This window comes from Carex rostrata, chromosome 4 (genome assembly GCF_964058835.1).
Source record: "Carex rostrata chromosome 4, lpCarRost1.2, whole genome shotgun sequence".
NCBI classification, from domain to species: domain Eukaryota; kingdom Viridiplantae; phylum Streptophyta; class Magnoliopsida; order Poales; family Cyperaceae; genus Carex; species Carex rostrata.
Window position 1 is genome coordinate 8,524,732 of NC_135921.1, and position 13,862 is coordinate 8,538,593.

General features: G+C 31.8%; 2 long non-coding RNA genes across 3 annotated transcripts; one reads left to right on the forward strand and one right to left on the reverse strand.

The window, feature by feature from the left end:
- The first annotated feature begins 88 nt into the window (after positions 1-88).
- On the forward strand, positions 89-5,051 carry LOC144552411 (uncharacterized). 2 transcript variants are annotated; one of them, XR_013511122.1, is made up of 4 exons: positions 89-1,406; positions 1,568-2,305; positions 2,410-4,644; positions 4,725-5,051. It is a non-coding gene; the product is annotated as an uncharacterized LOC144552411 (long non-coding RNA). The 2 variants fall into 2 exon arrangements; XR_013511123.1 differs by having other exon boundaries at positions 2,410-4,006.
- A 309-nt stretch (positions 5,052-5,360) lies between these two features.
- Positions 5,361-6,760, reverse strand: LOC144553382 (uncharacterized). Its single transcript, XR_013511362.1, has 3 exons — positions 6,513-6,760; positions 5,808-5,942; positions 5,361-5,685 (listed from the first exon to the last, which is right to left on the reverse strand). It is a non-coding gene; the product is annotated as an uncharacterized LOC144553382 (long non-coding RNA).
- Between the last annotated feature and the right edge of the window lie 7,102 nt (positions 6,761-13,862).

Below are 13,862 nucleotides of genomic sequence, written 5' to 3' on the forward strand. Positions count from 1 at the left end.
AAATCACCGCATCTTCAGTTAAGTTTGACAGAAGTTTATAGCCGGAAGGATAAAATAGTTATTCTGAAATGAACGGTTTCGTTTTGTTACCTGTCTCCTGCTCCTCTCATCCGCCTCTATCGTCTTTACCACCTCCGCTTACTTCACCATTGGCGAGCACTCCGTCTCCTGCTCTTCTCTCCTTTCTCCTTTCTCCTCTCTCTCTCTCTATCTTTTCTCACAACGTGATAAACTGGGAGAGAAGGGAGATTAACGGGCGCCGTCACAGGCGATCCGGATGCGGTTGTCAGGTTGTGTTTGGCGAGGAGGCGGAGCTTGGTTGCTGCGCGGCGGAGGCATTCAAGATAATTGGAGGGAGTAGAGGGCTCAACAACGTGGTAAAATTTATGAATTTTTAAGGAGAAATTCGACATGAGTTGATTTGGGAAAACCTAACGCTAGTGCGTACCACGGCTTGAATTTAAGACAATTCTCCTCTCTCTCTCTCTCTCTCTCTCTGGTACGTACTGAAGCTTGAATTTAATTGGAAATTTTGCAATTTGCAAGATTTTTGAACAAATTAAGAGAAATTTCTAAAACTGATAGAAGGAGACGGTAATGGCAAAATTCAAAAAGTCAAACTCAACTAATTCTACACGAAACACGTTTTTCTTTGACTGAATCCCTTTAGATCTCATAAAACAAGAAGAAATGAAATGGAATTTGTATTGTAATCATTGATTTTCCTTGTGTGTGATTACACTGTAAACATTGATATTTTTAGTTGCTTAGAAATGCTTGAATTGTTGATGGAATGCTTGTTTGTTTGATCTCCTCTAGTGATTTTCTGATTTGAACTTGTGCATTTGGTTGGTCAATCAAACCTTTTATTTTGTGTTGTGATGACAGGGACCAGATTGGGCATTTGGTTGGTCAATCGAACCCTTTTTTTGTTTAGCCTCGTAAATTTAAGGAGCTAACTTGTTAATTTCCATGATTTATGAAGACAATAGAAGATTGTTATACTATGGTGATACTGTGATAATTTCCATGATCCATTTGCTCACACCTTGTGGCCTTCAAGTCAGTGTCTTTCTCTTGACAAGTTGGGATTTTAATCCTCGATCAAGCCTCAAACCATGCACAAAACTTATTTGAGCAAAAATTGTGAATTTCTGGCTAAATTTTGTTCCAATTGAAATGATAATATATAGGACGGCCTTATTCCAGGAATAGGGAAAATTTCTGGTTTGGTGCTAGTTTAGCCCCTCTCTTGAAAGTATATCTAATTATGAGGAAAACTTGGTTTTACTCACTCTTGAGAAGTAAAATTTGATTGGACATCATATTTTCTTTTAATTTTGTAGTCTGTGGATGGTCAAGAAAAGATTGTCAGAACAGTCTATTGCAGTTACATAGTCAAAACGGTAAAATTTACCAGCCCCACTTTTTTTTCCCTAAAATAAATTATTTTCGGCAGTAGGAAATTATTTCGTATTCAAATTAGGAGTTCCAAAACATAAATTCAAGTTGTAATTTCATTTTGTATTTGTGATATTCTGTAATTTTTTAATATTTATTTTGGCAGTTGTTGGAGAAAGATTTGAAGGAGCTTTTTGAGATCCAATGTGGAGAGGATGCAAAATTACCCCTTTTGCAATTTATAGTTTTCACTTTTCAATCAATAATAGTTCCAGTTAGAAAACCCCATAAAGGCTCAAATCACACTCCAAGAATTCAAATACGGACACATAATCACTGGTTCACAAATAATTGATGTAGGTATCTTGCATTAGACTCATGGGCGATCATAAGAGTAGCAGCAGATGTATATATTGAGGCAGGCACATCGCAGACTCTGACTAAGAAGGAAAGAGGAAATAATCCTGATCACACAGTTTGTTATTTGGCGCGAACGGTGTGATCGAATTTTCAGAGAACAAGCAACAGACGTCGAATCTCTAGTGGACCAGGTACAAGACCAGTGGAAGATGACAAACATGCACAGCGGCAATAAGACAATAAGCACGTAGTGAAACAGTGGAGGTTACAAAACCGCGGGATCATGGCATTCTACTTCACTGCCTTTTCAAACTAATTTATATTCCAGTACTTCGTATTTTCAAAATTTTAGATTTTCTTTTTTTTTTGTTGCTCAACTGTTTTGAGCCTTTTTTTAACATGTTTTGTACCAGGTCTTTCATAAAGACCAAACCCTATTTTTAATTATCAATCAAAGTAAATAGGGGCTTGACCCCTATTCTTCTTTCCAAAAAAAAAAAGAAAGAAGAGCAGCAGCGGATACGGATTTATTGAGTTTGTCAAGGTAATTTTGCAATAAAGCCATCTGAAAGAATATAATTCGATATAAAATTTGTTTTTCCTTTTCCCTTGCTTTCTGTAAGAAATGTTTGCTAAATAATGTTGCAGGAGGAATTTGCTGTGGCAGCAATCAAATGCACTGGCATGGTGCTTGGCAACTATCGTGTCAAGTATACTTCTTTGTTATTTCCTTTTTTCTTATATGCACATTTAATTTCATAATAGAATATCTTCTTTGTTATTTCCTCTTTTCTTATATGCCCCAGATTGATTCCTGCAAGGTGCAAAAAAAAAAAAAAAAAAAATTTTTAAATCCTTAAATTTTATTCCTCATTTTATGAATAATGTGTATTGTGCGGATATATTAGGTGCAAATTGTAATAATTTATTTAAGGGAAAATTGTGAAAATGCCTCTCCAAAACTTTGAAATTGGAAAAATGCCACTCTAAACTTTGAAATTGGGAAAATGTCATCCTAAACTTGATTAATTTGTAAATTTGCCATTGAGAGTGTGTTCTTGTACTATTTTTATTAAAAATAAACTGAAAAATACTATTTTGATATATGTATTTATGTATTTTCAATTATACCCTTTATACAATTAATGCCTCTAGTTCAAAATCGCCTCCTCTTCAAATCTCATTTCTCCGTGCTTCTCCGTGCGTCCTTACCTTCGGCGCTTCTCCATGCGTCCTAGCACCCTTCCGCGCCCCTCCAAATCACAGATCTCTCCTCTCTCCGCTATCCTCTCTCCGTGCGTCCTAGCACCCTTCCGCGGCAACCCTCCAAATCACAGATCTCCAGCCGCCTCCCTTGCCCTTTCAAAGCTCTCCATTTCCGTTTAGCACTCTCTTCCTCTCTCTCGTTCTCTCTAACTTTTTTAAATCTCTTTCCATAGCTTTCATAGATGAGGTTTCCCCTCTGAAATCATTGATCCAATTCTCGCATCGAAACTCAAATTAGAAATTTCTCACCAAATTAAAGCAGCACATGGAAGTGGTATTATTCAAAGAAGGTGGTGTGGTAACAGTAGCAGTTATGTGCAATCAGTACTCTTTTTCTGACGAGCCAACCAAAGAATTTGCTACAATCAGCAGAGGCATGTGCGATACTTGTTGCTTAATTTGATGTTAAACATGGGTTCAGCCGAAAGGTCACTGTACTGATGTTTAAAACTTACTAGTACAGCACTGAAAATTGAGATATTGATCCATAGTATGGACCAATATGCGCTATGCATAGTACCATAGCCTCAATCAATAATAATGAGTAGAGTTCACCAGTGATTACTATGGGTCGAAATTTAGCAGCTACAACAGAAACCTTATAGGAATATTTAATATAAAAAAAAAATTAAGTACCCAGCCATTCAACTTAATGTGCAATGGTTACCATGTATCTTAATCCCAGACCCTTTTGATGTCAGAATCAAGATAATATGTACCTCTAATCTGTTCTCTCTTTCTTTACCGTATGGTTTCACATTACTTAATTTTTTGAATCCTAAATAAGAAAATCAAGGACATACTTGTAATTTAAATGACATATATGAATCCATGTCAGACGACTCCAATGACCCATATATGAATCAAGGACATACTTGTAACTTTTTTAATCACTATTTTTTGTGCCCCATTTGCTTTACTACACAGATAGAAGTATAGAACTGTGAAAATGGAGGAGCCAGTTGTACATGCTTTTAAGGTTGTCTCTTGTCATATACTTATATTAAAGATCTTATTTTGCTCCTGTAGAAGGAACAATTGGATTGAGAAAGTTTTGTGTAAAAGCCCCTGAATTATGCCAGTAGTTGCAAAATAAAAAGAGTTCTTTCTTTTTTGGAAGGGGACTTGAAGTGATGCTTTCAGTAAGACATTTTCTAAATTTTTGAGTGCTATTCTAAATTACAAGTGCTATTCTGAGTGCTGTTCTAAATTATTGAGTGCTATTTATTTTGCAGAAGACATTTTCTTGTTGCAATACAAAGCTATGTTGCAATACAAAACCTAGTGGGTTATTCTTGTCTTATACGATTTTGGTACTTAATAATTTTGAATCTGCTGAGATTTTACTTAGAAATAACTATAAATTAGGTCATACTTCAGCTCTCAAAAGTTCACTTAGGACTTAATCTTAAGACAATTATGCTTATCTTAAGGTTATGGTGGATTAGTATTTCCCAATTTATCTTAAGTCCATCAATCTATCAAATTCGAGGTCTATGAAGATGTCGTTTAATGCTGAATTTGGTGGACATGGTCTCATATACGGAATGCGTGCTCTTAGTCAAGAATCTAGCATTATAGATTCTCATATCACTGTTACACCATCTAATTTGACTGGTACGCAATACAATAAGTACATAATTTTTTCTCCTATATATTACTAAACATGACTTAATTATTTGTTCTTCACTTTGCAGGTTTAAAGAAGTAGAGTTGCTAAACTATATATATGAAGCTTTTGGTTTAGCTATTTGAATATCATTTTGTATAGATAATTTAGGGTCTATATTGTAAAGGTCGTCATTTTGGTGATATTTTGAAAGCTAAAACTAGATTGGTCTACCAATATGTAGTGGTAGTTCTTAATTTGTGAGATTATCTCAATGCCATGGTAAATGATCAGTTAACTATATGTACCTTTTTTTATTATGTATATTTTATGAATTACAATTTTTATAAATTTATGCTTCTTGCAGTTGCTTATATTTACTTGTATGTGTGTGAAAGAAAGGGGATTTATGTGTGTGAGATGATGAATTTCTTTGGAGAACCTTCAAACATGTATTTACCCATTCAAATTTCAACCAGAAACAAATGAATATAACCCTTAGAATAGCCTTCTCAATTTTCATTCTATTTTGTCCATTTCAGGCATTAGTTGGAGCAATTAGTTGAATTCACTAACACAAGAAATTAAAAGGTGTCCACAAACAGTGGTTACCAGCATCTCTATGCAGGAAACACAAGAATAGAATAGAGATGATCCATTTTATACATGAACCTTGATATAAATAGAGAGAAGCATGATAATTTCTTGTGCAAAAATTGTGACATAAATCGAGAACATCCATATTTATTGATACACATATTAAACAATTCAACAGAGAAGATTCATATTAAACAATACAACAGAGAAAAAAACATGATGATTTGTAACAAAAAAATAATGATATGAGATCCATTTTTATTGATATACAAATTATCAGAATAAAAAATAAGCATATATTATTGTCCTCATCTCTTCTTCGCCAAGCTATTAATTCATCCAAATTTGAATAGACTACACGGTGGCAATATCTGTTTCCTTTGTAATTTTCAGTGTTCTCCCATTGTTCTCCAGGGAGCATTGTATCCTCAGGAAGATCACATGCATTTCCCCTATTATAATTACAAAATGACAAAAATAGGTACATATTAGCGAAAATTTCTAAACTCCAACAATGACAAAAAAATACAATAATGAAAATGACGATAACTATTTAAATATTTAATTACATTACTTTTTGCATCTGGTAACAACCTATCTTGAGTGGCCATCAGTTGTAAATTCAGCTTGACATCTTTTTGCATCTGGTAATTCAATGGTGATGAATACTTTGTCTGACATCTGGACTCATGTTGTGCATGGGTATCGTCTGCAAGTAACGAAAAAAGCTAAAATTAGCTCTAATCAGGGGATATTTATTTTGTTGCACATGCTTTGTAACATGAATTAATCGGAATTGAAATAGGGATTATTGAGACTTGATTGCACCAATGTGGCTTAAATTGAGCCAAGTGATTTAGAACTACATACTAGTATATACTGATGTCATTGTCTGTCGAGCTTAGAAAATAAACTAGAACCTTAATGCATTTCAGAAGTTTAATTAGCAACATAATACATCAGTAGTCATTTGCCAGTCAGGTACATGTTAACCAAACGAGTGTTGTACATAGAAAGTTGTGATTCAACGTTAAAATTGGAATGTTCACAAATTCTACAAAATTTTGGTATTACAATTTTTAATTAGGAAAAAGATAAGAACAAGGAACTCTGAGCACGATAGCAAATATCTCCGGGTAAAAGATCAAACTTCAAAAAAAAAAAAATACCAATATTCGTCTGAATCTCTTTAAGCTCGAGTCGCCAGGTATAGAAAAAAAAAAATATATTAGACATTTTAGAGTTTACAAGACGAGAGAGAAAAGAAAAACTAAATTACCACATGCTGGAGGTGCTTTGGAGTAGATTCAATTTTCGACAACTGTGAGAGTGCCGAGAAGGAGAAAGGCGGAGCATGCAAGTGCCATCGGAGAGAGCGAAGGTCATCCAGGAAGAGGCGATTGCAAGAGCTGGTGAGCACCAATTTAGAAAAAAAAGGTTGGAGTAGGGAAAAGAATTGCAGGGGCGACGGACACCCCCCTCTCCCGAAGGGGAGAGCGTGATCGTGTCTCCAGGCGGAGGCGGCGGGTAGGGTTCGTGTATATTGATTAAGGGCATTTTAGGTATTAAATGATTTATTTTTTAAAAAAATATTAATACACTCAAAATGGCAAATTTACAAATTAATAGTTTAGAATGACATTTTTCTAATTTCAAAGTTTAAAGTGGTATTTTCTCAATTTCAAGGTTTTGGAGTGACATTTTCACAATTTTTTTTTATTTAATTATGTTTAATAAAATGGGAGGTATATTTCTCTCCGATTTTTTTATTTTTAAACAAAAATATTATTATTTTAATTAAAATACCCAGCTTTTCGCCGGAATTTTAAAAATACCCAACCCGTGGAATTTTTCCACGGGTTGAAATTTGAATTCCCACTGTGGAAAAATTCCACGGGCCAGACCCTTTATTTTTTTTTATTTTTTTTTTTAAAACAGAAATTTGTATTTATTTTTTATTTTTTGTATTGAAATATTAGAAATATTGGATATATTTCTTTGAAAATAGATGGAATACAATATAATTTGATTTATTAGAATGACTGTAACAAATAACCCGGATCAATATTTTTCAGATTGGATTTTTCGCGGCTGTAAGAAAAATTAATATATTTCTTTATGTGTTATTGGAAAAAAATAAAAATGCTTAGATTCCGAGTTATTGATCCCGGTTCAAAAGTCACTTCTATGTAATCTAGAAAATATTATGATCTTTCTAGTACATTTAATTTATTAAAAGTTATATCTATTTTGAAAAAAAAACAAAAACTTTAATTTATTTAATTATTATTATTCAAAAGTTATATCCACGGGCCAGACCCAAATTTTTTTTTTTTTTTTTTTTTTAAAACAGAAATTTGTATTTATTTTTTATTTTTTGTATTGAAATATTAGAAATATTGGATATATTTCTTTGAAAATAGATGGAATACAATATAATTTGATTTATTCGAAAGACTGCAACAAATAACCCGGATCAATATTTTTCAGATCGGATTTTTCGCGGCTGTAAGAAAAATTAATATATTTCTTTATGTGTTATTGGAAAAAAATAAAAATGCTTAGATTCCGAGTTATTGATCTCGGTTCAAAAGTCACTTCTATGTAATCTAGAAAATATTATGATCTTTCTAGTACATTTAATTTATTAAAAGTTATATCTATTTTGAAAAAAAAACAAAAACTTTAATTTATTTAATGATTATTATTCAAAAATAATTCTCAAAATAGATAAAACTTTTAATAAATTAAATGTACTAGAAAGATTATAATATTTTATAAATTACATAGAAGTGACTTTTGAACCGGGATCAATAACTCGGAATCTAAGCATTTTTATTTTTTTCCAATAACACATAAAGAAATATATTAATTTTTCTTACAGCCGCGAAAAATCTGATCTGAAAAATATTGATCCGGGTTATTTGTTGCAGTCTTTCTAATAAATCAAATTATATTGTATTCCATCTATTTTCAAAGAAATATATCTAATATTTCTAATATTTCAATACAAAAAATAAAAAATAAATACAAATTTCTGTTTTAAAAAAAAAAAAAAAAAAAAAAAAAATTTGGGTCTGGCCCGTGGAATTTTTCCACGGTGGGAATTCAAATTTCAACCCGTGGAAAAATTCCACGGGTTGGGTATTTTTAAAATTCCGGCAAAAAGCTGGGTATTTTAATTAAAATAATAATATTTTTGGGTAAAAATAAAAAAACCGGTATTTCTCTTATGGCTATGCCGAAAGAGAGGTATGCTTTATTCTCTTGTTTGATAAAAAAAAAAGTAATTATGCTTCCCTTTTAGCTAAAAATAATATTCATTTTTCTTAAATAAAATAATATTCATTTTTCCTAAAACACGGGGCATATTTCTAATATAGACTCTACTTATAATTTCTATTAAAATGATAAAAAATTCAGATAATTGTGATATTTTGCAATAATATGCGCAAACTTCATATTGAGAAGGCCGACATTTTTATTTTTACTCCATTAAAAAATTATTTTAATAATAATAACCAAAGTTTAGTAATACTTTTAAAAATACCCCACCCGTGGAATTTTTTCACGGGTTGAAATTTTAATTTCAATTTTGTTTTTATAAAACATAAATTTGTTTTTATTTTTTGTATTGAAATATTAGAAATTTTGGATATATTTCTTTGAAAATAGATGGAATACAATATAATTTGATTTATTAGAAAGACTGTAACAAATAACCCGGATCAATATTTTTCAAGCCGGATTTTTCGCGGCTGTAAGAAAAATTAATATATTTTTTATGTGTTATTGGAAAAAAATAAAAATGCTTAGATTCTGAGTTATTGATCCCGGTTCAAAAGTCACTTCTATGTAATCTAGAAAATATTGTGATCCTTCTAGGACATTTAATTTATGAAAAGTTGTATCTATTTTTGAAAAATAAAATAAAAACTTTAAGTTATTTAATAATTATTATTCAAAAAGAATTCTCAAAATAGATACAACTTTTTATAAATTAAATGTCCTAGAAGGATCACAATATTTTCTAGATTACATATAAGTGAATTTTGAACCGGGATCAATAACTCAGAATCTAAGCATTTTTATTTTTTTTCCAATAACACATAAAGAAATATATTAATTTTTCTTACAGCCGCGAAAAATCCGGCTTGAAAAATATTGATCCGGGTTATTTGTTACAGTCTTTCTAATAAATCAAATTATATTGTATTCCATCTATTTTCAAAGAAAATCCAACATTTCTAATATTTCAATACTAAAAATAAAAAATAAAAACAAATTTCTGTTTTATAAAAAAAAATGGAATTAAAATTCCAACCCGTGAAAAAATTCCACGGGTGAGGTATTTTTAAAATTATTACTAAACTTTGGTTATTATTATTAAAATAATTTTTTAATGGGGTAAAAATAAAAATGTCGGTCAGAAGGTAATGTGAAACATTTTGAGAAATTAAGTTCAGAATTCAGGCTTATTGATTGTTGTAACCTGCAATGTCCAACTTAGTACTAGATTGTCATACCAGCCAATTCTATTGTTCCAGTGTTTTATGTATGCCTATTCGCTGCATATTTTAAGGTTGTTTCTATTTTTGGAATTTCCTTGAATTTTTCAGGGGTTTAGAGCTGTATTGGATTTGTCGATATTCTGCGTGGGTTCAAAATGAACTTCCAATTGAGCGTTCATAGATGAAAAGGAAGCAGCTAACAGTTCTCCAAAAATTCCCAAACTAATTCTGTAAACATCAATACTAAATTCTGTAAACATCAATATTAAATCCTGTAAACTAATTCAACAAATCCTGTCAACATGAAACTTTCAATTCTGTGTGGTCCCCAATAACTTCCACTTTAACTACCACTTTAACCACCACTTTAACCACTTTAACTACTTTGATTGGGACCACTTTTAAACCTTTAATCATGACCACATCTAGAAAATCTCTAACAGCTTTTTAAAACTAAAAACTAACCATGACTACATTAAAACTTTGTAAACAGAAATATGTAAAAAATATTCGAGTTTTTTTTCAAAAAAAATTTCAAAATTTTTTTTTCAAAACTTTATTTTCAAAATTTTTATTTTCCAAAATTTATTTTCGAAATTTTTATTCGGAATTTTTTTTCAAAATTTTTTTTCAAAATTTTTATTCGGATATTTTCCACTAATTCTATAAACATCAATACTAAATCCTGTAAACATCAATACTAAATCCTGTAAACTAATTCAACAAATCCTGTGAACATACACATAGTAAACATCAATACTAAATCCTGTAAACTAATTCAACAAATCCTGTAAAAAAAAAAAATTCAAAACTTTATTTTCTAAATTTTTATTTTCCAAAATTTATTTTCGAAATTTTTATTCAAAAATTTTTTTCAAAATTTTTTTTCGGATATTTTCAACTAATTCTGTAAACATCAATACTAAATCCTGTAAACTAATTCAACAAATCCTGTAAACATACACATAGTATCCTGTGAACATACACATATTATTCTGTAAACATACACATATTATCCTGTAAACATCTAGATGCTGCTTTCAATTATTTTGAATTCTATAAACCTTATCATATAACTCTGTAGATAACTTTATTGAATCCTGTAAATGATAAAAAAAAAATTGAATTTTTTTTTTTTTAAATTTGCATCTAGATACTACTTTCAAATGTTTTGAATTCTCTAAACCTTATTACATGACTCTATAGACAATTTCGTTGAATATTATAAATCAGTAAAAAAAATTCAAATTTTAATTTTTTTCCAATTTTTTTTTTAAAAATTTGCATCTAGATACTATACTTCTAATTGTTTTGAATTATGTACATCTTATCATATCACTCTATATAAAGTGTTGTTAAATACTAGAAACATAACAACTAATCTCAAAACACACATGCTATTGCATCTACCAATGAGACATCATTCTTATCACTAAACAAAATAAATTACCAATAAATAACATAAATGTTTTCCACAAAACATAACATTTCATACAAATCAAAGCAAACATGAAGAAGTATAATATAACACTACTTATAAAACATAAATGTTTTCAAATTTTCTCTCTATTTGATTCTAAGATAGAGTGACCGATGAAGGTGATCCACTTTCGCCCCTCTGGCATCAACACCATCACCTCCAGATAGCCATCAAGAAATTCTGTAAACATAATACACGAATTCTATAAACCTAAGATAATCTCAAGTTTTTAAAACCCAAAATAACAGGTCAAGAATTCTGTAAACCTAAGTCACCAATACAGTAAACCTAATATATGAATTCTATAAACTTCAAATAAGACAACCTAAGATGAGGCATGCTCAACATGCTTCAACCCCAATTTATAAGTTCATACCTGACAGTGTACCAATGGCACTTCTCTTTTGAAATGGCACTTCTCTTTGGAAGTGTAGAAATGACATTATATTCAGGGATCGCAGAATTGGAGCAACAGCACTGGCATACAAAATAACACGTGAAATGCATCTCTGGTTGGAAAACTGTTGAGGTTCAAGTGCTGTTTGATTTGTTAATAACTTGAAAATTACGAATGTTCTATTAAATTAGAATCTAGGATCAAAGATACACAGCTATAATTTTCCTATGTTGTCTGAGAATACAAAAGCTGAGGTAAAGATAAAGAATGAATGATTTCCTGCACATCACCGAAAGTTAAGTATTTGATGTTTTAGTGCTCTCTTAATCGGAAAAAAGGTGCTTGCGTGTATGCAGCACTTTGTATTAGATCCTGCTAGCCAGGTACTGGTACAAGAAAATTATTTGCCCTTACTATTTTTTTAAGGTACAGGAATGAGGTATATATAATTGCTAACAGAGTTTGGTTAGCAGTTTAAATTGAAAAAAAAAGAAACAAATAGTTATAGAATCGAAATGCTTGCATTCACCGATTTAATCAATTAATTATTCTTTTATTCAGAAATAATTGTAAAAAAATCAATAAAGAGGAAAAATTACATCAAGCAACTGTTAATATCTAGGTCTTTGTTCCATCTAACTTAAAAATTAAGTATTATTAGGTCTACCCAGTTTGTATCTTTCTTCTCTCTGTTAATATCTTGATCAACTCTGCTTGGTATCTAGATTAATTAGAATTTTGGTACTGATAAGACTTCCACTGAACCTCTGGCATGTATGTTTGTCGAGAATTACAATGTAAGATTGGGTTAATTTGGCCTACTTCAGAGTTCATGGAGCGGTGAATTGTACATACATCTACTAAGAACTGTTGCTTTAACTAATGCAATGCAATTCAACCTGAAGCAAATAAATACCTGGAGAATGGAGTGTAAAGCATCAGACGTGAAACCCTAGAAGGAGGAGCAGATGATCTAGTGCCGCCAATGGAGAAGCTTCTAGAAGAACCCTGCAAGCGCGCCTGTCACACCCCGCGGCCACGGGTCGTAACAGTCTCCCGCCGTAAGCATACAATGCCGTGTATGCTTACAAGGCAATAGTCAACAATTCAAAACAATTCAATATAAACCAAGTTTATATATATATACACAAATCAGAGTACACAGTCTGGTCAGAATATAATACAACAAATGTATCTCATCCGGATACCAACCATGAGGCCTACCCTAAAACTATACTCCAAAACATATCTAGGGTCATGAGATGGTAAGCTACTATGGCCTACTACTCGCGTGCCTCTCCAGAATCCATCGCACCCGTACCTGTAAAAATAACCCGGAGGGGTGGGGGTGAGAATAAATTCTCAGTGCGAATTTGCCACAGTTCAGACTATTGGACTTGCAATCAAACTCTATATTCAAAAATGAAACCCAAACAATAACAGTTCAAACAGATATATATAATCATAAATAACGGAATGCCACTACTCGACAACAATTAATCAACCTGAAACATAGTTTACGGAATTTCCAAGATGAATTTCAAACACAACAGATATTTTGGCTTAACTCAATTCATTAGGGCTTGTAGCAATTACAGATGTTCTTTCGAGCTGAACCATTATCAAACCCACATCTGTAGGGTTACTGACACCTACAGATGGCCAACCGCTGGACCCTTTATCTGACACCTATCTGCAATTGCTTGGCTTAACAGTTTATTAAGGTCTGGTTCGAATCATATAAAGAAAATCCTCTTTGGAATCATTCCAATAGTCGTAATATTCAATTGACCTTCAAAATGCATTAACCCGTAGGAGAATGCTACTGAGTCACAGACGTTACACATGTCACCCACGAGTTCCATTCACATCTCATAACATAATCACCTTCCCTCGTCCCAACCGGTACTGGGAATATCGAGGGCCGTTCACCTAAGGCCATTTAGGATCCTGGGAATCCAAGTCAGCATACAGCCCGACTTGGCAAATTCATTGGATCCAAGTGCTTAACTTCGTAAATCCATTCACATACATTCACATACACAGCTCGTGGTGACTTTCAATCAAAATCATATCATGATAGATCGACCCTACCTATAACCATACTAGCATGCAAATCATTCAAGTCATATCAATTCGAGTTTAATTTGATTGGGCTATGCAAATGCTCTACACAATTCAATGATGCAATCAATGATATTCAACATGACAAACGAATAAACAGTTTAATTCCTGAAAATA